Source organism: Mixophyes fleayi, chromosome 2 (genome assembly GCF_038048845.1).
Source record: "Mixophyes fleayi isolate aMixFle1 chromosome 2, aMixFle1.hap1, whole genome shotgun sequence".
NCBI lineage: Eukaryota > Metazoa > Chordata > Amphibia > Anura > Limnodynastidae > Mixophyes > Mixophyes fleayi.
In genome coordinates, this window is record NC_134403.1 from 182,442,435 (window position 1) to 182,466,244 (window position 23,810).

Here is a 23,810-nt window from a genome sequence, read left to right on the forward strand (position 1 = left end):
CAGAGAAATCATTCACATCAATCCCTGCCCCATTGGAGCTTACAGTCTAAATTCCCTACTATAGACACACACTCATAGAGAGGGAGAGACTAGGGTAAATTTTTGATTGCAGCCAATTAACCTACCAGTATATTTTTGGAGTGTGGGAGGAAACTGGAGCACCTGGAGGAAACCCACACAAGCACAGGGAGAACATACAAACTCCACACAGATAAGGCCATGGTTGGGAATTGAACTCATGACCCCAGTGCTGTGCGGCAGACGTGCTAACCACTAGGCCACTGTGCTGCCCCTTGGTCTACTGTATTTATAGAGGCAGAGGCAAGGGTAACTGAAACATTTTTTTCTAATTTTTTTTTCTTTTGTTATGAAGAGTGTCAGGAAGTCCAGCAAATATCCCCTATTTTGATCACTAATATAGCTTATAATTTATACTTAATAAATGTATCATTTTTTTAACAATGTATATTTGCCTACACCTGGAAATGTTTAAAACTATCTATTAATACAGATACATTTGATGCTGGATGGGAAATTGAGCTCTATCATGGACCATACCTATGCTTTAAATAACTGCTCTAGCTAAACGATCCCAGAATTGCCCTTCAGTATACATTGTATGATATGCTGTTGTACATATCTTCTTCTAAAATATGAATTGTGCTATTTTTTATTAATTTAATTATTTATAGCATAGTATTGAAAACATTAACCCCTGCATCCTGGACATGCTACACCTTTCCGGTCAAAACAAATAAATAATGTTGGAGTTTTATATGCACGGAGGAGAGTTTCAAAACCATGATAAAAACACTTTTCCTTACCTGTAATTAATGTAATGTAACCTAATCTGGTGCATGCGTGAGATATGGGAGGACAAAGAGATGCACTCTGTATACAGATATTTCTAAGAAATATGCACTTTGGTGGAGAAGCAGTTTTTTGGGTCTAAAATAAAGAAAATAATCATCTTGTCAGGATTTTTCGTTTGGTGAAATCCCCACTATTAGCTGTGTAATAGGTGATGTTAGAGGCTAATGGTAATATTATAAGCAATATAATCCAAAGGTGATATCATATAAAGTATCTTGAAAAGTACCACTGACATCAAGGAAATATTTACAAACAGTACAAAAGATCTTATTCCTCGGGAGGGTAAAACTCTACAGACCATATTTGAAAATCTTTTTTAAGATTAATTATAATGGAATGGATAATGTATAAGATCAGGTATTAATTAATATTTTAATTTGCCCACAAAGGAATTGAAGTTGAGATTTGTCAAACAACAAGTGAAAAACACAAGTGTAAATTAATAACACTTGAAAAATGGAAGAAAAACAAGCTATTGGTAGCAGTAGTCAGAATTACGAGAATAACAGCAGTACTGATATTTTATTTAGGAAAACCACTTCTATACTACACACTGAATGTCAGTGAAACGATCGTCCAACAAGTTGCAAAAGCTGAGAGTGGCCCAATGGTTTGTAAATCAAGCGGCTGCCACAAAGCATTAGTGTTGCTTCATAGTTACATCATGTAAAAATGCTCAGAAATGTAATGAATAATGATTCAGATTTGATTGTCTTGCAGGAAGTTTTACTGACTGTCTGCTACATCTTTGTTTAAAAGCATAGTGTAATTACATATTTCTTCCCTCCACCATTAGAAACTAGTACAGCCCACCCCACAACCCTTGGATTGTGTCTGTAGTAGTGCTGAGGAACAAAAAGCTCAAACAAACCATAACAGGTCAGTTAAATCTACAGTTTGTACAGGCATTTCTGCCTAGGAGACTGTAATCTTTGGCTTTCCACTGGCCCAGAGAAAGGCAGAATAGAGAAGCAACACCGCCCAAGGTTGTTCTTCGAAAATGTCTGCTTACACTTTTGGAATGTCCAGTAGGTTGCTGGTTTACTTGAAAAATGGAACTTTCACTACAATCTACAGTTATTGGCCAGTACATGTTGAGTTACTAAGTAGTTCCTGAGTGACAAATGGAACAAGCTTTGTTCCTTTGTATATGCTGCATATCTATGGCTTTTGTGGATTTATCTGCAAAGTTAATGAATTGTTGTAGGTTTTACACCATAATTTCCAGTTTGGTTCTCTTTCAGGTGATTTTAAGACTCTCCTTACTGCATATGTAGAAGAACATAGTTGCCAACATTGGAAAAATGACAGGGACACCTGAAGTCAAAGCAATGCTTACACAGGAATGTTGCAACATGCAATGACCAAGGTAAGTTAAGGGGTTGTGGTTATGCAAATAAATGTGTGTGGCTACAAGAGCATGTATGTATAATAAAGTTTTGAATTTCTATTTTAGATAATTAAGTACACACCAATTATTTCTATTTTCTTTTGTTACAATTAACTTAAAAAAATCCTTAAATCTTCTGGTAGTAATATGCAAAAGTAAAATAAAGTCTTTGCTTTACATTGACATGTAGAAAGAATTCTGCAAATATTTTAAATGTGTTTTATTTCAGATTAATTAAAGTCTGTAATGCCATATACAATATAAATATTTTAAAGATAGAAAAACATATATATACTACATACTATATATATACATAAAATACATGGATACATATAACAAGTTACAGCAAATCTATCTCTGTTGCACCGATTAAGGTGCAGAGCACACGTTTGCCAAGCTCCCCACTTGCACCTCTTAGGCACACTTACATATATAGTTACATTATTTATAGGTGCCTCTTCCTAGGCACATCACTTGTGGAGTACATGTTGGGTTCATGCTCATGACGTTACTCATTTAGTCCAGCTATTCCTGTCCTCCAGTGCCTAAACAACATTCATTACTGTTTGATGCTGGTGCATTTTCCTGTATATCTTATGTGACTTATTGGGCACTTATCCAGCTTGTTTTAATTTTGTTTGTCTTCCTGTGACTTTGATCTAAGTTACTGACTTTGACACTGTGGCATCAGCCCTGACTTCTACGTTTTTGTGACCATCCTCTTATTAGTCAGCAGCTACAGAGTAACACTAGCCTGGGAGCCGAGCCCTATCATTTCCCTGGTGCAAAGTCAATAACTCCTTTGTGGGGTGAACATCATGTGGATATCAGGGTTACATTAGACTCTTTGCCCCAGATTAGCCAGTACAAATTGCTAGAAGCATAGTAAGTCCAAATGGGGACTGGATGTTGCTTGGGTCATGGACTACACTGACATTCCACTACCGACATGAAGGTTGCAGGATCTGACCAACTGGAGATGCAGGAAAATAACCAGGACCAAATTATTAATTTCCTGCTATCTCACCAAACCCTGCGTCAACTGCGGACAACCTGATAATCGCTGTCTCCTTACTACAGTGGAGATCCACAGACCTGTAGGATGCTTTCAATTAGTGTTCTATTTACTTGTACCAGAATACTTTGTATTATGAACATACCAACGCGGCCTTAGTAATGTCCTTGCTCTCGGATAAGGATCTTTCTTGTGCCTCTCATGGGAGAAAATATTATTCATTTGGACACAATTCATCTGCTTTAATCTCAGCCTTCCTTGTCCGAGTCTACCTTTAACATTAATTTAAAAGTGCAACTAACAAAATACATATATTCCAGAAAATAAAAACAAAATGTAATGTCCATGAATCACTGACTGGATATGGTGGAAGGCATTTAAATGTTTAGAATAGCTTGCTAAAATAACACTCTGGTGCAGATGGACCCCATGGAAAGAAGAAGCCACCTACTTTCTTGGGAAAGTGGTGTTTCTTTGTTGTAGGTGTCCATATATTTTTTAAGGTTAGATTTCATTGGTATTTCAAAAATCTTCTCAAAGTGTGTTAATTAATGTTGTATGCAAAATAGCATGAAGGCAACTCGTTGTAAATATAGATAACAGAATAATATATCCTAAATAATGGGGTCAAAATATATCCCTATTTTACCTGAATTAGGATATTCCTTAAAAAGGAGGCTTAGGCAGCCTTAGTGAATAACACTGGTCAACAATGGTTTTGATAAATGGATAATTTTGACCGACCTTTATGTATTTTCTGGTGCCAATTCCAAAAATGAGGTGAGACTTTATCTTAAGGGTTCCATTTTTTTCAAAACCAACATATTTTATTTTTTTTCAATTTATACATTTTGTTCAAAACAACTGGTAAATAGGTATCTTTTTATTTATTTATTTTAAATGATTTTGTTTCATGACATTCATGAGCAAACAATCATATTAAATGCATTAGCCATTCCCTATGAATAATTTATTTATGTATAATCAGAAAATAAAGTAGATAAATCTGAGGCACATATGATGAAACTGTAGGAGTCACTCCTCCATTTTCAGTTTTAGTTTATAAGTATAGGTGTGCATACTTCTACAAAATGCCTCGTAGGTGTATAAATCATCCAAACAATTTTTGTTACGTGTGTTGTGGTGAATTAACTTTCAAGTCACAAATAAGAAACATTACTCCTTTGGTAAGCAGATCGTATGAGCTCTACATTGGTAGAGCTCATTTGGTGTAACTTTGTTTAATAGCTGGCTGAACGGTAAATCTTGTCACATGCCATTTGCAGTTCCCATGGTAAGGAGAGAACCAAAGATACATCCCACAGACTGTTATTTTTGTTTTGCAAAAATCAGTGGAATCACAAGCAAGTTTAAGAATTCAGTTAAATATCCTCTTATTCCTTCAGCCCTCAGGCCTGTTCCTCACAGTGCAGAGCTACCAACTGCAGCACCATCAGGAGTATGAAGCTTAGATTCAGAAGATGTTGGTGATGCAGAGTTTCCTAGAATAAGTGAAGTAAAAATCAAAGAGGAGATATTTGTTGGACCACAAATACGAGAGCTCATGAAGGATGAAGATTTTGAGAGCAGCTTGAATAAGTCTGAGGCTGCTGCGTGGGGATCATTCCACAAAGTTCTGAAAACCTCATGCAGCTGACCGCGGCGTTTTGCCGCTAATGCAAACCAACAAACTGATAATAAGATTTCTTCTAAGAATATATGCTAGCGCTACTATACTTGTTATCTCACTATAGTATACTATTGGCAGATTATATGGGGACATAGCGCTATTGACAGGAGACCAATGCTATAGAGATCACTTTTTATATACGAGTCTTTTAGTAACATCCAGAGCTATAATTCACTAGCCCAAAGAGGCGCATATGTATGAGAATATAAGCAATTGCATTCTTGGTAATTTCCTGATACATCATACAGGACTCGTGATTCATGAATCTCTATTATGTATTAAGATATACGGTACTCTGAAGGAAGACTATTTATTGGATCAATACTGTGGGGGAATAAATTAGGCAATACTGCCATCTAGAGTTCATATTAAACACAACATAAAATATCAAGTGCCATATAAGTGACACATTGTTACCATGCAGAATGTGTACGATTTTTACTATTCCATTTGATATATATGGACTAAATTGTGTTGTGTATATTCCCACAAGAGATCCCTTATCAGTTACCTTCCCTTTGGAAGTGTTATACAAATTTTGATCAGCTCCACCTCAGGGTCAATTCATTTTTTAAACTCTATACCTTTCAACACTATAATCTTTTTATATTTCGCTTTTTTACTTGTGTGGTATATCTATACGTACCATTTTTAGTGCATACCAATAAAAACAATATGTATTAACTTTTTATTTATATGTACCTGGAGTGCTTGTTTAGGTCATCAACCCTTTTCCCTTTCTCTTTGGATTACATGTTCATACATATGACCTTAGCACCCCCTCACACAATATGATACACTCATTAGTGAGGTAGGGTACCATCTTGTGCGGAGCGGTTTTTCCCGTTTTCCCTTCCCCAATCTTCCCATGATATCACGTTGCAGCGAAGCTGTTAGCAGAATACACCGTAAAACATAATTATTCATACTTTCTGGTACAATTCAAGACATTAGGTATGAGATATGACCAGGGATGCTGATGGGGGGTAGGGTACTAACTACCAGGGCCCTGGCATGCCAGGGGGCCCGGGCCCAGGGGAGGGCTGGCAACTTTTAGCTTATGGGACAAGACTCGATTCAGCAGCCAATTAGGAACCTTTTAAAGGAAAAAAATGCAGGTGGCCCATTGACCCAGCCCAAAGTAGCCCTCTATGGGACCGACCCAAGGGGGAGATGCCTCCCGGCCCCCCAACCCAGCCTGCCCCTGCCCGGGCTGCACTGCAGATCACCAACTTTTTTATATATTTTTTTGCTTCTTCAAGTTTTATTTTAACTTTTTTGTTTTTGTTTTGTGTTTACCCAGTGTGTGTGTGTGGGGGGCTGCCATGGTAGACACCATATGTAGTCTGTGCATAGGCGGCCACATCATTCATTCATAGAATATTGTACTACAGCTGAATAGATTATGCGACCACTGTGAGTAGTATGCCATGTGGCCATCTATGGAAGGACCACATAGGCTCCCTGCACTTCATGTCTGTAAGATAGTAGCTAAATCCCCTTGTGACTTCACCATGACAAATAAGCAAATAAGTGCTCAAAAGTAAAATAAAATATTCATTAAATTCAGTTGAGAACATTGTTGGTTCTAAATATAAATGCAGTATTCTTTATCACCATCCAAAATATAAAACTAGAAATTCAACACGAAAAACGTTAAAAATCGCTATAATATTAAAAAGGCTGCAATGTCAGCTGGTGTCTTAATGGAAGAGTAGTTTGTTAAGACTATACTTTCAGGGATCATTTCTATAGTTTATACATTTGGAAATGTGCTCTAAAGTGTACAGACTCACCAACCATGAGAAAGAGTTTTAGTGATTTCTCTTGAGTGTGAAGTGAGCTTGTAGTGCTGCTTTATGGTAGCTACTATCTGCTTTTGATGACTGTTTCTCTTTTCCTTTGTGAAAGAGTAGAGGAGTGAAATCACCAGCTGAGTGGTTTGGTTTCTGAATTATTAACAACAAAGAATGTTACAAAAGAACCTAAGCTGAGACTTCAGTATAGCTGGGTTTGCTTTGCTGTTGTTTTGGTAAAGTTCTGTCTTATGATATTAGAAATGGTTTTCTTAATAAGGACAAGCTACTTTGGTCATCTGGCCTGAGATTAGTGCAGCTGAGAGAACCTGGGTTATGTGCTTCTGTTGTAGTGAGCCAAATATATCTAAAAATCTTTGAGGAATAGGAAACCTTGTTGATAGAGTAAGACGAGGACCATGTTTTTTCCAATATTTCATTTACAGCATATTTTTGTAATAGCCTGTCCATTAGACTGGGGCCATACTTGCTCTGCACTTACTTATTTATTCATCTCTTTGGTTTGTCACCTCAACTGTTGTTTTTGAATTTTACAGTTTGGTGGGTGCAGATGACCCTATGAGCTCCTCACCACAATCTAGGGTAGAGGTGTGGCCTGAGGTTCCCCTTTTCAAGGGGGCGGCAAAAGTTCAGTTGCCCTGGGGAAACCTTTGACAAAACCCAGGGCTAAAGGGACACCACCGAGCTTTGCGGTGAAGGGGGGCCAAAAGACCCCTTTTGGTGTTGGAGATAAAGGGGACCTTCCACTTTTAAGGAGGGCTTGATGCTCCGCACCCTGTGCACTTTTTTGTGTTTTTACACATTTTTTGCACTCAGTGACCCGAAAGCATGATCCCAGGCTTTCAATATATAAGAGGAAATAAAAAAAATAAAAAAAAATGTAACTGGGGAAGCAATTTGTTGATATTAGGTTATCAAAACATTTTATGTTGCATTGTTTGCGCGCCTCTGCTTGTTGGGAGTATGATGGCGTTACTTGTATGAGAGGTTAAAGGGCCCTTCTCACAAGCTTCCAGCCCATACATAGTTTTCTTTCCTATTATGAATGTTTTTAGTGCTTACTATTTTAATTCGGATCTGTATTTCATTGTAATTGTACCGGAATTTGTTTTTGGATAATTTCAAACAATTTGAGACCCACACCTGCCAAATATTGATTTACAATTTTTGATTAAACATGTATCTTTATTTTGTATAAAGGTACAGAAAACATACAATAGATTACGTTCAAATGTACTACGTTGCAGCGAAGCTGTAAGCACAATACACCGTCAAACATAATCATTCATACTTTCTGGTACAATTCAAGACATTAGGAACGAGATATGACCAGGGATGCTGATGGGGGGTAGGGTACTAACTACCAGGGCCCTGGCAGGCCAGGGGGCCCGGGCCCAGGGGAGGCGTGGCACATTTTAGCTCAGGGGACAAGACTCGATTCAGCAGCCAATTAGGAACCTTTTAAAGGAAAAAAATGCAGGTGGCCCAGTGACCCAGCCCAAAGTAGCCCTCTATGGGACCGACCCAAGGGGGAGATGCCTCCCGGCCCCCGAAACCAGCCTGCCCCTGCCCGGGCTGCACTGCAGATCACCAACTTTTTTATATTTTTTTTGCTTCTTCAAGTTTTATTTTAACTTTTTTGTTTTTATTTTGTGTTTACCCAGTGTGTGTGTGTGGGGGGCTGCCATGGTAGACACCATATGTAGTCTGTGCATAGGCGGCCACATCATTCATTCATAGAATATTGTACTACAGCTGAATAGATTATGCGACCACTGTGAGTAGTATGCCATGTGGCCATCTATGGAAGGACCGCATAGGCTCCCTGCACTTCATGTCTATAAGATAGTAGCTAAATCCCCTTCCGACTTCACCATGACAAATAAGCAAATGAGTGCTCAAAAGTAGAACAAAATATTCATTAAATTCAGTTGAGAACATTGTTGGTTCTAAATATAAATGCAGTATTCTTTATCACCATCCAAAATATAAAACTAGAAATTCAACACGAAAAACGTTAAAAATCGCTATATTATTAAAAAGGCTGCCATGTCAGCTGGTGTCTTAATGGAAGAGTAGTTTGTTAAGACTATATTTTCATGGATCATTTCTATAGTTTATACATTTGGAAATGTGCTCTAAAGTGTACAGACTCACCAACCATGAGGAAGAGTTTTAGTGATTTCTCTTGAGTGTGAAGTGAGCTTGTCGTGCTGCTTTATGGTAGCTACTATCTGCTTTTGATGACTGTTTCTCTTTTCCTTTGTGGAAGAGTAGAGGAGTGAAATCACCAGCTGAGTGGTTGGGTTTCTGAATTGTTAACAACACAGAATGTTATGAAAGAACTTAAGCTGAGATTTCAGTATAGCTGGGTTTGCTTTGCTGTTGTTTTTGTAAAGTTCTGTCTTATGATATTAGAAATGGTTTTCTTAATAAGGACAAGCTACTTTGGTTATCTGGCCTGAGATTTGTGCAGCTGAGAGAACCTGGGTTATGTGCTTCTGTTGTAGTGAGCCAAAGATATCTAAAAATCATTGAGGAATGGGAAACCTTGTTGATAGAGTAAGACGAGGACCATGTTTTTTCCAATATTTCTTTTACAGCATATTTTTGTAATAGCCTGTCCATTAGACTGGGGCCATACTTGCTCTGCACTTACTTATTTATTCATCTCTTTGGTTTGTCACCTCAACTGTTGTTTTTGAATTTTACAGATTGGTGGGTGCAGATGACCCTATGAGCTCCTCACCACAATCTAGGGTAGAGGTGTGGCCTGAGGTTCCCCTTTTCAAGGGGGCGGCAAAAGTTCAGTTGCCCTGGGGAAACCTTTGACAAAACCCAGGGCTAAAGGGACACCACCGAGCTTTGTGGTGAAGGGGGGCCAAAAGACCCCTTTTGGTGTTGGAGATAAAGGGGACCTTCCACTTTTAAGGAGGGCTTGATGCTCCGCACCCTGTGCACTTTTTTGTGTTTTTACACATTTTTTGCGCTCAGTGACCCGAAAGCATGATCCCAGGCTTTCAATATATAAGAGGAAATAAAAAAAATAAAAAAAAAATGTAACTGGGGAAGCAATTTGTTGGTATTAGGTTATCAAAACATTTTATGTTGCATTGTTTGCGCGCCTCTGCTTGTTGGGAGTATGATGGCGTTACTTGTATGAGAGGTTAAAGGGCCCTTCTCACAAGCTTCCAGCCCATACATAGTTTTCTTTCCTATTATGAATGTTTTTAGTGCTTACTATTTTAATTCGGATCTGTATTTCATTGTAATTGTACCGGAATTTGTTTTTGGATAATTTCAAACAATTTGAGACCCACACCTGCCAAATATTGATTTACAATTTTTGATTAAACATGTATCTTTATTTTGTATAAAGGTACAGAAAACATACAATAGATTACGTTCAAATGTATTACGTTGCAGCGAAGCTGTAAGCACAATACACCGTCAAACATAATCATTCATACTTTCTGGTACAATTCAAGACATTAGGAACGAGATATGACCAGGGATGCTGATGGGGGGTAGGGTACTAACTACCAGGGCCCTGGCATGCCAGGGGGCCCGGGCCCAGGGGAGGCGTGGCAAATTTTAGCTCAGGGGACAAGACTCGATTCAGCAGCCAATTAGGAACCTTTTAAAGGAAAAAAATGCAGGTGGCCCAGTGACCCAGCCCAAAGTAGCCCTCTATGGGACCGACCCAAGGGGGAGATGCCTCCCGGCCCCCGAACCCAGCCTGCCCCTGCCCGGGCTGCACTGCAGATCACCAACTTTTTTATATTTTTTTTGCTTCTTCAAGTTTTATTTTAACTTTTTTGTTTTTGTTTTGTGTTTACCCAGTGTGTGTGTGGGGGGGCTGCCATGGTAGACACCATATGTAGTCTGTGCATAGGCGGCCACATCATTCATTCATAGAATATTGTACTACAGCTGAATAGATTATGCGACCACTGTGAGTAGTATGCCATGTGGCCATCTATGGAAGGACCGCATAGGCTCCCTGCCCTTCATGTCTGTAAGATAGTAGCTAAATCCCCTTCCAACTTCACCATGACAAATAAGCAAATGAGTGCTCAAAAGTAGAACAAAATATTCATTAAATTCAGTTGAGAACATTGTTGGTTCTAAATATAAATGCAGTATTCTTTATCACCATCCAAAATATAAAACTAGAAATTCAACACGAAAAACGTTAAAAATCGCTATAATATTAAAAAGGCTGCCATGTCAGCTGGTGTCTTAATGGAAGAGTAGTTTGTTAAGACTATACTTTCAGGGATCATTTCTATAGTTTATACATATGGAAATGTGCTCTAAAGTGTACAGACTCACCAACCATGAGGAAGAGTTTTAGTGATTTCTCTTGAATGTGAAGTGAGCTTGTAGTGCTGCTTTATGGTAGCTACTATCTGCTTTTGATGACTGTTTCTCTTTTCCTTTGTGGAAGAGTAGAGGAGTGAAATCACCAGCTGAGTGGTTGGGTTTCTGAATTGTTAACAACAGAGAATGTTATGAAAGAACTTAAGCTGAGATTTCAGTATAGCTGGGTTTGCTTTGCTGTTGTTTTTGTAAAGTTCTGTCTTATGATATTAGAAATAGTTTTCTTAATAAGGACAAGCTACTTTGGTTATCTGGCCTGAGATTGGTGCAGCTGAGAGAACCTGGGTTATGTGCTTCTGTTGTAGTGAGCCAAAGATATCTAAAAATCATTGAGGAATGGGAAACCTTGTTGATAGAGTAAGACAAGGACCATGTTTTTTCCAATATTTCTTTTACAGCATATTTTTGTAATAGCCTGTCCATTAGACTGGGGCCATACTTGCTCTGCACTTACTTATTTATTCATCTCTTTGGTTTGTCACCTCAACTGTTGTTTTTGAATTTTACAGATTGGTGGGTGCAGATGACCCTATGAGCTCCTCACCACAATCTAGGGTAGAGGTGTGGCCTGAGGTTCCCCTTTTCAAGGGGGAGGCAAAAGTTCAGTTGCCCTGGGGAAACCTTTGACAAAACCCAGGGCTAAAGGGACACCACCGAGCTTTGCGGTGAAGGGGGGCCAAAAGACCCCTTTTGGTGTTGGAGATAAAGGGGACCTTCCACTTTTAAGGAGGGCTTGATGCTCCGCACCCTGTGCACTTTTTTGTGTTTTTACACATTTTTTGCGCTCAGTGACCCGAAAGCATGATCCCAGGCTTTCAATATATAAGAGGAAATAAAAAAATAAAAAAAAATGTAACTGGGGAAGCAATTTGTTGGTATTAGGTTATCAAAACATTTTATGTTGCATTGTTTGCGCGCCTCTGCTTGTTGGGAGTATGATGGCGTTACTTGTATGAGAGGTTAAAGGGCCCTTCTCACAAGCTTCCAGCCCATACATAGTTTTCTTTCCTATTATGAATGTTTTTAGTGCTTACTATTTTAATTCGGATCTGTATTTCATTGTAATTGTACCGGAATTTGTTTTTGGATAATTTCAAACAATTTGAGACCCACACCTGCCAAATATTGATTTACAATTTTTGATTAAACATGTATCTTTATTTTGTATAAAGGTACAGAAAACATACAATAGATTACGTTCAAATGTACTACGTTGCAGCGAAGCTGTAAGCACAATACACCGTCAAACATAATCATTCATACTTTCTGGTACAATTCAAGACATTAGGAACGAGATATGACCAGGGATGCTGATGGGGGGTAGGGTACTAACTACCAGGGCCCTGGCATGCCAGGGGGCCCGGGCCCAGGGGAGGCGTGGCAAATTTTAGCTCAGGGGACAAGACTCAATTCAGCAGCCAATTAGGAACCTTTTAAAGGAAAAAAATGCAGGTGGCCCAGTGACCCAGCCCAAAGTAGACCTCTATGGGACCGACCCAAGGGGGAGATGCCTCCCGGCCCCCGAACCCAGCCTGCCCCTGCCCGGGCTGCACTGCAGATCACCAACTTTTTTATATTTTTTTTGCTTCTTCAAGTTTTATTTGAACTTTTTTGTTTTTGTTTTGTGTTTACCCAGTGTGTGTGTGGGGGGGCTGCCATGGTAGACACCATATGTAGTCTGTGCATAGGCGGCCACATCATTCATTCATAGAATATTGTACTACAGCTGAATAGATTATGCGACCACTGTGAGTAGTATGCCATGTGGCCATCTATGGAAGGACCGCATAGGCTCCCTGCACTTCATGTCTGTAAGATAGTAGCTAAATCCCCTTCCGACTTCACCATGACAAATAAGCAAATGAGTGCTCAAAAGTAGAACAAAATATTCATTAAATTCAGTTGAGAACATTGTTGGTTCTAAATATAAATGCAGTATTCTTTATCACCATCCAAAATATAAAACTAGAAATTCAACACGAAAAACGTTAAAAATCGCTATAATATTAAAAAGGCTGCCATGTCAGCTGGTGTCTTAATGGAAGTGTAGTTTGTTAAGACTATACTTTCAGGGATCATTTCTATAGTTTATACATTTGGAAATGTGCTCTAAAGTGTACAGACTCACCAACCATGAGGAAGAGTTTTAGTGATTTCTCTTGAGCGTGAAGTGAGCTTGTAGTGCTGCTTTATGGTAGCTACTATCTGCTTTTGATGACTGTTTCTCTTTTCCTTTGTGGAAGAGTAGAGGAGTGAAATCACCAGCTGAGTGGTTGGGTTTCTGAATTGTTAACAACAGAGAATGTTATGAAAGAACTTAAGCTGAGATTTCAGTATAGCTGGGTTTGCTTTGCTGTTGTTTTTGTAAAGTTCTGTCTTATGATATTAGAAATAGTTTTCTTAATAAGGACAAGCTACTTTGGTTATCTGGCCTGAGATTGGTGCAGCTGAGAGAACCTGGGTTATGTGCTTCTGTTGTAGTGAGCCAAAGATATCTAAAAATCATTGAGGAATGGGAAACCTTGTTGATAGAGTAAGACGAGGACCATGTTTTTTCCAATATTTCTTTTACAGCATATTTTTGTAATAGCCTGTCCATTAGACTGGGGCCATACTTGCTCTGCACTTACTTATTTATTCATCTCTTTGGTTTGTCACCTCAACTGTTGTTTTTGAATTTTACAGATTGGTGGGTGCAGATGACCCTATGAGCTCCTCACCACAATCTAGGGTAGAGGTGTGTCCTGAGGTTCCACTTTTCAAGGGGGAGGCAAAAGTTCAGTTGCCCTGGGGAAACCTTTGACAAAACCCAGGGCTAAAGGGACACCACCGAGCTTTGCGGTGAAGGGGGGCCAAAAGACCCCTTTTGGTGTTGGAGATAAAGGGGACCTTCCACTTTTAAGGAGGGCTTGATGCTCCGCACCCTGTGCACTTTTTTGTGTTTTTACACATTTTTTGCGCTCAGTGACCCGAAAGCATGATCCCAGGCTTTCAATATATAAGAGGAAATAAAAAAAATAAAAAAAAATGTAACTGGGGAAGCAATTTGTTGGTATTAGGTTATCAAAACATTTTATGTTGCATTGTTTGCGCGCCTCTGCTTGTTGGGAGTATGATGGCGTTACTTGTATGAGAGGTTAAAGGGCCCTTCTCACAAGCTTCCAGCCCATACATAGTTTTCTTTCCTATTATGAATGTTTTTAGTGCTTACTATTTTAATTCGGATCTGTATTTCATTGTAATTGTACCGGAATTTGTTTTTGGATAATTTCAAACAATTTGAGACCCACACCTGCCAAATATTGATTTACAATTTTTGATTAAACATGTATCTTTATTTTGTATAAAGGTACAGAAAACATACAATAGATTACGTTCAAATGTACTACGTTGCAGCGAAGCTGTAAGCACAATACACCGTCAAACATAATCATTCATACTTTCTGGTACAATTCAAGACATTAGGAATGAGATATGACCAGGGATGCTGATGGGGGGTAGGGTACTAACTACCAGGGCCCTGGCATGCCAGGGGGCCCGGGCCCAGGGGAGGCGTGGCAAATTTTAGCTCAGGGGACAAGACTCGATTCAGCAGCCAATTAGGAACCTTTTAAAGGAAAAAAATGCAGGTGGCCCAGTGACCCAGCCCAAAGTAGCCCTCTATGGGACCGACCCAAGGGGGAGATGCCTCCCGGCCCCCGAACCCAGCCTGCCCCTGCCCGGGCTGCACTGCAGATCACCAACTTTTTTATATTTTTTTTGCTTCTTCAAGTTTTATTTGAACTTTTTTGTTTTTGTTTTGTGTTTACCCAGTGTGTGTGTGGGGGGGGCTTCCATGGTAGACACCATATGTAGTCTGTGCATAGGCGGCCACATCATTCATTCATAGAATATTGTACTTCAGCTGAATAGATTATGCGACCACTGTGAGTAGTATGCCATGTGGCCATCTATGGAAGGACCGCATAGGCTCTCTGCACTTCATGTCTGTAAGATAGTAGCTAAATCCCCTTCCGACTTCACCATGACAAATAAGCAAATGAGTGCTCAAAAGTAGAACAAAATATTCATTAAATTCAGTTGAGAACATTGTTGGTTCTAAATATAAATGCAGTATTCTTTATCACCATCCAAAATATAAAACTAGAAATTCAACACGAAAAACGTTAAAAATCGCTATAATATTAAAAAGGCTGCCATGTCAGCTGGTGTCTTAATGGAAGAGTAGTTTGTTAAGACTATACTTTCAGGGATCATTTCTATAGTTTATACATTTGGAAATGTGCTCTAAAGTGTACAGACTCACCAACCATGAGGAAGAGTTTTAGTGATTTCTCTTGAGTGTGAAGTGAGCTTGTAGTGCTGCTTTATGGTAGCTACTATCTGCTTTTGATGACTGTTTCTCTTTTCCTTTGTGGAAGAGTAGAGGAGTGAAATCACTAGCTGAGTGGTTGGGTTTCTGAATTGTTAACAACAGAGAATGTTATGAAAGAACTTAAGCTGAGATTTCATTATAGCTGGGTTTGCTTTGCTGTTGTTTTTGTAAAGTTCTGTCTTATGATATTAGAAATGGTTTTCTTAATAAGGACAAGCTACTTTGGTCATCTGGCCTGAGATTGGTGCAGCTGAGAGAACCTGGGTTATGTGCTTCTGTTGTAGTGAGCCAAAGATATCTAAAAATCATTGAGGAATGGGAAACCTTGTTGATAGAGTAAGACGAGGACCATGTTTTTTCCAATATTTCTTTTACAGCATATTTTTGTAATAGCCTGTCCATTAGACTGGGGCCATACTTGCTCTGAACTTACTTATTTATTCATCTCTTTGGTTTGTCACCTCAACTGTTGTTTTTGAATTTTACAGATTGGTGGGTGCAGATGACCCTATGAGCTCCTCACCACAATCTAGGGTAGAGGTGTGGCCTGAGGTTCCCCTTTTCAAGGGGGCGGCAAAAGTTCAGTTGCCCTGGGGAAACCTTTGACAAAACCCAGGGCTAAAGGGACACCACCGAGCTTTGTGGTGAAGGGGGACCAAAAGACCCCTTTTGGTGTTGGAGATAAAGGGGACCTTCCACTTTTAAGGAGGGCTTGATGCTCCGCACCCTGTGCACTTTTTTGTGTTTTTACACATTTTTTGCGCTCAGTGACCCGAAAGCATGATCCCAGGCTTTCAATATATAAGAGGAAATAAAAAAAATAAAAAAAAATGTAACTGGGGAAGCAATTTGTTGGTATTAGGTTATCAAAACATTTTATGTTGCATTGTTTGCGCGCCTCTGCTTGTTGGGAGTATGATGGCGTTACTTGTATGAGAGGTTAAAGGGCCCTTCTCACAAGCTTCCAGCCCATACATAGTTTTCTTTCCTATTATGAATGTTTTTAGTGCTTACTATTTTAATTCGGATTTGTATTTCATTGTAATTGTACCGGAATTTGTTTTTGGATAATTTCAAACAATTTGAGACCCACACCTGCCAAATATTGATTTACAATTTTTGATTAAACATGTATCTTTATTTTGTATAAAGGTACAGAAAACATACAATAGATTACGTTCAAATGTACTACGTTGCAGCGAAGCTGTAAGCACAATACACCGTCAAACATAATCATTCATACTTTCTGGTACAATTCAAGACATTAGGAACGAGATATGACCAGGGATGCTGATGGGGGGTAGGGTACTAACTACCAGGGCCCTGGCATGCCAGGGGGCCCGGGCCCAGGGGAGGGCTGGCAACTTTTAGCTCAGGGGACAAGACTCGATTCAGCAGCCAATTAGGAACCTTTTAAAGGAAAAAAATGCAGGTGGCCCAGTGACCCAGCCCAAAGTAGCCCTCTATGGGACCGACCCAAGGGGGAGATGCCTCCCGGCCCCCGAACCCAGCCTGCCCCTGCCCGGGCTGCACTGCAGATCACCTACTTTTTTATATTTATTTTGCTTCTTCAAGTTTTATTTTAACTTTTTTGTTTTTGTTTTGTGTTTACCCAGTGTGTGTGTGTGGGGGGCTGCCATGGTAGACACCATATGTAGTCTGTGCATAGGCGGCCACATAATTCATTCATACAATATTGTACTTCAGCTGAATAGATTATGCGACCACTGTGAGTAGTATGCCATGTGGCCATCTATGGAAGGACCGCATAGGCTCCCTGCATTTCATGTCTGTAAGATAGTAGCTAAATCCCCTTCCGACTTCACCATGACAAATAAGCAAATGAGTGCTCAAAAGTAGAACAAAATATTCATTAAATTCAGTTGAGAACATTGTTGGTTCTAAATATAAATGCAGTATTCTTTATCACCATCCAAAATATAAAACTAGAAATTCAACACGAAAAACGTTAAAAATCGCTATAATATTAAAAAGGCTGCCATGTCAGCTGGTGTCTTAATGGAAGTGTAGTTTGTTAAGACTATACTTTCAGGGATCATTTCTATAGTTTATACATTTGGAAATGTGCTCTAAAGTGTACAGACTCACCAACCATGCGGAAGAATTTTAGTGATTTCTCTTGAGCGTGAAGTGAGCTTGTAGTGCTGCTTTATGGTAGCTACTATCTGCTTTTGATGACTGTTTCTCTTTTCCTTTGTGGAAGAGTAGAGGAGTGAAATCACCAGCTGAGTGGTTGGGTTTCTGAATTGTTAACAACAGAGAATGTTATGAAAGAACTTAAGCTGAGATTTCAGTATAGCTGGGTTTGCTTTGCTGTTGTTTTTGTGAAGTTTTGTCTTATGATATTAGAAATGGTTTTCTTAATAAGGACAAGCTACTTTGGTCATCTGGCCTGAGATTGGTGCAGCTGAGAGAACCTGGGTTATGTGCTTCTGTTGTAGTGAGCCAAAGATATCTAAAAATCATTGAGGAATGGGAAACCTTGTTGATAGAGTAAGACGAGGACCATGTTTTTTCCAATATTTCTTTTACAGCATATTTTTGTAATAGCCTGTCCATTAGACTGGGGCCATACTTGCTCTGCACTTACTTATTTATTCATCTCTTTGGTTTGTCACCTCAACTGTTGTTTTTGAATTTTACAGATTGGTGGGTGCATATGACCCTATGAGCTCCTCACCACAATCTAGGGTAGAGGTGTGGCCTGAGGTTCCCCTTTTCAAGGGGGCGGCAAAAGTTCAGTTGCCCTGGGGAAACCTTTGACAAAACCCAGGGCTAAAGGGACACCACCGAGCTTTGCGGTGAAAGGAGGCCAAAAGACCCCTTTTGGTGTTGGAGATAAAGGGGACCTTCCACTTTTAAGGAGGGCTTGATGCTCCGCACCCTGTGCACTTTGTTGTGTTTTTACACATTTTTTGCGCTCAGTGACCCGAAAGCATGATCCCAGGCTTTCAATATATGAGGAAATAAAAAAAAAAAAAAAAAATGTAACTGGGGAAGCAATTTGTTGGTATTAGGTTATCAAAACATTTTATGTTGCATTGTTTGCGCGCCTCTGCTTGTCGGGAGTATGATGGCGTTACTTGTATGAGAGGTTAAAGGGCCCTTCTCACAAGCTTCCAGCCCATACATAGTTTTCTTTCCTATTATGAATGTTTTTAGTGCTTACTATTTTAATTCGGATCTGTATTTCATTGTAATTGTACCGGAATTTGTTTTTGGATAATTTCAAACAATTTGAGACCCACACCTGCCAAATATTGATTTACAATTTTTGATTAAACATGTATCTTTATTTTATATAAAGGTACAGAAAACATACAATAGATTACGTTCAAATGTACTACGTTGCAGCGAAGCTGTAAGCACAATACACCGTAAAACATAATCATTCATACTTTCTGGTACAATTCAAGACATTAGGAACGAGATATGACCAGGGATACTGATGGGGGGTAGGGTACTAACTACCAGGGCCCTGGCATGCCAGGGGGCCCGGGCCCAGGGGAGGCGTGGCAAATTTTAGCTCAGGGGACAAGACTCGATTCAGCAGCCAATTAGGAACCTTTTAAAGGAAAAAAATGCAGGTGGCCCAGTGACCCAGCCCAAAGTGGACCTCTATGGGACCGACCCAAGGGGGAGATGCCTCCCGGCCCCCGAACCCAGCCTGCCCCTGCCCGGGCTGCACTGCAGATCACCTACTTTTTTATATTTTTTTTGCTTCTTCAAGTTTTATTTGAACTTTTTTGTTTTTGTTTTGTGTTTACCCAGTGTGTGTGTGGGGGGGCTGCCATGGTAGACACCATATGTAGTCTGTGCATAGGCGGCCACATCATTCATTCATAGAATATTGTACTACAGCTGAATAGATTATGCGACCACTGTGAGTAGTATGCCATGTGGCCATCTATGGAAGGACCGCATAGGCTCCCTGCACTTCATGTCTGTAAGATAGTAGCTAAATCCCCTTCCGACTTCACCATGACAAATAAGCAAATGAATGCTCAAAAGTAGAACAAAATATTCATTAAATTCAGTTGAGAACATTGTTGGTTCTAAATATAAATGCAGTATTCTTTATCACCATCCAAAATATAAAACTAGAAATTCAACACGAAAAACGTTAAAAATCGCTATAATATTAAAAAGGCTGCCATGTCAGCTGGTGTCTTAATGGAAGAGTAGTTTGTTAAGACTATATTTTCATGGATCATTTCTATAGTTTATACATTTGGAAATGTGCTCTAAAGTGTATAGACTCACCAACCATGAGGAAGAGTTTTAGTGATTTCTCTTGAGTGTGAAGTGAGCGTGTAGTGCTGCTTTATGGTAGCTACTATCTGCTTTTTATGACTGTTTCTCTTTTCCTTTGTGGAAGAGTAGAGGAGTGAAATCACCAGCTGAGTGGTTGGGTTTCTGAATTGTTAACAACAGAGAATGTTATGAAAGAACTTAAGTCGAGACTTCAGTATAGCTGGGTTTGCTTTGCTGTTGTTTTGGTAAAGTTCTGTCTTATGATATTAGAAATGGTTTTTTTAATAAGGACAAGCTACTTTGGTCATCTGGCCTGAGATTGGTGCAGCTGAGAGAACCTGGGTTATGTGCTTCTGTTGTAGTGAGCCAAAGATATCTAAAAATCATTGAGGAATGGGAAACCTTGTTGATAGAGTAAGACGAGGACCATGTTTTTTCCAATATTTCTTTTACAGCATATTTTTGTAATAGCCTGTCCATTAGACTGGGGCCATACTTGCTCTGCACTTACTTATTTATTCATCTCTTTGGTTTGTCACCTCAACTGTTGTTTTTGAATTTTACAGATTGGTGGGTGCAGATGACCCTATGAGCTCCTCACCACAATCTAGGGTAGAGGTGTCGCCTGAGGTTCCCCTTATTAAGGGGGCGGCAAAAGTTCAGTTGCCCTGGGGAAACCTTTGACAAAACCCAGGGCTAAAGGGACACCACCGAGCTTTGCGGTGAAGGGGGGCCAAAAGACCCCTTTTGGTGTTGGAGATAAAGGGGACCTTCCACTTTTAAGGAGGGCTTGATGTTCCGCACCCTGTGCACTTTTTTGTGTTTTTACACATTTTTTGCGCTCAGTGACCCGAAAGCATGATCCCAGGCTTTCAATATATAAGAGGAAATAAAAAAAAATGTAACTGGGGAAGCAATTTGTTGGTATTAGGTTATCAAAACATTTTATGTTGCATTGTTTGCGCGCCTCTGCTTGTTGGGAGCATGATGGCGTTACTTGTATGAGAGGTTAAAGGGCCCTTCTCACAAGCTTCCAGCCCATACATAGTTTTCTTTCCCATTATGAATGTTTTTAGTGCTTACTATTTTAATTCGGATCTGTATTTCATTGTAATTGTACCGGAATTTGTTTTTGGATAATTGCAAACAATTTGAGACCCACACCTGCCAAATATTGATTTACAATTTTTGATTAAATATGTATCTTTATTTTGTATAAAGGTACAGAAAACATACAATAGATTACGTTCAAATGTACTACGTTGCAGCGAAGCTGTAAGCACAATACACCGTAAAACATAATCATTCATACTTTCTGGTACAATTCAAGACATTAGGAACGAGATATGACCAGGGATGCTGATGGGGGGTAGGGTACTAACTAAGAGGGCCCTGGCATGCCAGGGGGCCCGGGCCCAGGGGAGGGCTGGCAAATTTTAGCTCAGGGGACAGGACTCGATTCAGCAGCCAATTAGGAACCTTTTAAAGGAAAAAAATGCAGGTGGCCCAGTGACCCAGCCCAAAGTAGCCCTCTATGGGACCGACCCAAGGGGGAGATGCCTCCCGGCCCCCGAACCCAGCCTGCCCCTGCCCGGGCTGCACTGCAGATCACCAACTTTTTTATATTTTTTTTGCTTCTTCAAGTTTTATTTTAACTTTTTTGTTTTGTGTTTACCCAGTGTGTGTGTGTGTGTGTGTGTGTGGGTGGAAGGCTGCCATGGTAGACACCATATGTAGTCTGTGCATAGGCGGCCACATCATTCATTCATAGAATATTGTACTACAGCTGAATAGATTATGCGACCACTGTGAGTAGTATGCCATGTGGCCATCTATGGAAGGACCGCATAGGCTCCCTGCACTTCATGTCTGTAAGATAGTAGCTAAATCCCCTTCCGACTTCACCATGACAAATAAGCAAATGAGTGCTCAAAAGTAGAACAAAATATTCATTAAATTCAGTTGAGAACATTGTTGGTTCTAAATATAAATGCAGTATTCTTTATCACCATCCAAAATATAAAACTAGAAATTCAACACGAAAAACGTTAAAAATCGCTATAATATTAAAAAGGCTGCCATGTCAGCTGGTGTCTTAATGGAAGAGTAGTTTGTTAAGACTATACTTTCAGGGATCATTTCTATAGTTTGTACATTTGGAAATGTGCTCTAAAGTGTACAGACTCACCAACCATGAGGAAGAGTTTTAGTGATTTCTCTTGAGTGTGAAGTGAGCTTGTAGTGCTGCTTTATGGTAGCTACTATCTGCTTTTGATGACTGTTTCTCTTTTCCTTTGTGGAAGAGTAGAGGAGTGAAATCACCAGCTGAGTGGTTGGGTTTCTGAATTGTTAACAACAGAGAATGTTATGAAAGAACTTAAGCTGAGATTTCAGTATAGCTGGGTTTGCTTTGCTGTTGTTTTTGTAAAGTTCTGTCTTATGATATTAGAAATGGTTTTTTTAATAAGGACAAGCTACTTTGGTCATCTGGCCTGAGATTGGTGCAGTTGAGAGAACCTGGGTTATGTGCTTCTGTTGTAATGAGCCAAAGATATCTAAAAATCATTGAGAAATGGGAAACCTTGTTGATAGAGTAAGACGAGGACCATGTTTTTTCCAATATTTCTTTTACAGCATATTTTTGTAATAGCCTGTCCATTAGACTGGGGCCATACTTGCTCTGCACTTACTTATTTATTCATCTCTTTGGTTTGTCACCTCAACTGTTGTTTTTGAATTTTACAGATTGGTGGGTGCAGAAGACCCTATGAGCTCCTCACCACAATCTAGGGTAGAGGTGTAGCCTGAGGTTCCCCTTTTCAAGGGGGCGGCAAAAGTTCAGTTGCCCTGGGGAAACCTTCGACAAAACCCAGGGCTAAAGGGACACCACTGAGCTTTGCGGTGAAGGGGGGCCAAAAGACCCCTTTTGGTGTTGGAGATAAAGGGGACCTTCCACTTTTAAGGAGGGCTTGATGTTCCGCACCCTGTGCACTTTTTTGTGTTTTTACACATTTTTTGCGCTCAGTGACCCAAAAGCATGATCCCAGGCTTTCAATATATAAGAGGAAATTAAAAAAATAAAAAAATAAATGTAACTGGGGAAGCAATTTGTTGGTATTAGGTTATCAAAACATTTTATGTTGCATTGTTTGCGTGCCTCTGTTAGTTGGGAGTATGATGGCGTTACTTGTATGAGAGGTTAAAGGGCCCTTCTCACAAGCTTCCAGCCCATACATAGTTTTTTTTCCCATTATGAATGTTTTTAGTGCTTACTATTTTAATTCGGATCTGTATTTCATTGTAATTGTACCGGAATTTGTTTTTGGATAATTTCAAACAATTCGAGACCCACACCTGCCAAATATTGATTTTCAATTTTTGATTGAATATGTATCTTTATTTTGTATAAAGGTACAAAAAACATACAATACATTACGTTCAAATGTACTATGTTGCAAAGACCTTCACCTTTTCACAAGGAAATTACGCTTGAACAAATTCTTTAGTAAAAATGAGTCTACCAGTCTGCAGGAAACCATTACAAACACCTCATCTGCCTTTGTGGGTACCAGAGAAGATACTGATAGATTTCTTAGTATCCCAACATCTATTTCAGAAGAAATGGATATCAGTATCAATCTGGTAATACCAACAAGGGATGTGAATCTAGAGGAGGAAGATCATACAGCTCTGTCTGCTCTAGAACATCTCTTAGAGGAACAAATTGGCAGGGAAACTACATCCAGTCAAATTTCTAGACCTACTTGTAAAAAAAGATCCATTTTTTTGTCCCAATGACTATATTAGTCCACAAATAAAGGTTTTGGAGAATATGGTATGACGTGATCTAGATATTCTAAAACTCAAATCTATGAAGAATAAAAATAGAAAATGGGACAATTTGAGAAGAGATAAAAGACGAGCCATTCAAGAGATTCAATCTTGGCAAGATGTTGTTATCAAACCATCTGACAAGGGTGGGAATGTAGTGA

The 23,810-nt window shown here is 39.5% G+C and overlaps 1 long non-coding RNA gene and 8 other non-coding genes across 9 annotated transcripts in view; all 9 read left to right on the forward strand.

The window, feature by feature from the left end:
- Positions 1-4,877, forward strand: part of LOC142138405 (uncharacterized) — a 54,728-nt gene extending 49,851 nt beyond the window's left edge. Inside the window, exons 3-4 of the long non-coding RNA XR_012688026.1 lie at positions 2,118-2,242; positions 4,685-4,877. This is a non-coding gene — a long non-coding RNA (uncharacterized LOC142138405). The remainder of the gene's footprint in view (positions 1-2,117; positions 2,243-4,684) is intronic.
- Positions 4,878-6,692: 1,815 nt separating this feature from the next.
- On the forward strand, positions 6,693-6,910 carry LOC142142141 (small nucleolar RNA U3). The gene has a single exon (XR_012689075.1). It is a non-coding gene; the product is annotated as a small nucleolar RNA U3 (small nucleolar RNA).
- Positions 6,911-8,870: 1,960 nt separating this feature from the next.
- LOC142142195 (small nucleolar RNA U3) lies at positions 8,871-9,088 on the forward strand. Its single transcript, XR_012689123.1, has one exon. It is a non-coding gene; the product is annotated as a small nucleolar RNA U3 (small nucleolar RNA).
- A 1,960-nt stretch (positions 9,089-11,048) lies between these two features.
- Positions 11,049-11,266, forward strand: LOC142142058 (small nucleolar RNA U3). The gene has a single exon (XR_012689002.1). It is a non-coding gene; the product is annotated as a small nucleolar RNA U3 (small nucleolar RNA).
- A 1,958-nt stretch (positions 11,267-13,224) lies between these two features.
- LOC142142051 (small nucleolar RNA U3) lies at positions 13,225-13,442 on the forward strand. The gene has a single exon (XR_012688995.1). It is a non-coding gene; the product is annotated as a small nucleolar RNA U3 (small nucleolar RNA).
- Positions 13,443-15,402: 1,960 nt separating this feature from the next.
- On the forward strand, positions 15,403-15,620 carry LOC142142055 (small nucleolar RNA U3). The gene has a single exon (XR_012688999.1). It is a non-coding gene; the product is annotated as a small nucleolar RNA U3 (small nucleolar RNA).
- A 1,960-nt stretch (positions 15,621-17,580) lies between these two features.
- LOC142142057 (small nucleolar RNA U3) lies at positions 17,581-17,798 on the forward strand. The gene has a single exon (XR_012689001.1). It is a non-coding gene; the product is annotated as a small nucleolar RNA U3 (small nucleolar RNA).
- A 1,957-nt stretch (positions 17,799-19,755) lies between these two features.
- Positions 19,756-19,973, forward strand: LOC142142221 (small nucleolar RNA U3). Its single transcript, XR_012689147.1, has one exon. It is a non-coding gene; the product is annotated as a small nucleolar RNA U3 (small nucleolar RNA).
- Positions 19,974-21,934: 1,961 nt separating this feature from the next.
- LOC142142056 (small nucleolar RNA U3) lies at positions 21,935-22,152 on the forward strand. The gene has a single exon (XR_012689000.1). It is a non-coding gene; the product is annotated as a small nucleolar RNA U3 (small nucleolar RNA).
- Positions 22,153-23,810: the final 1,658 nt, after the last annotated feature.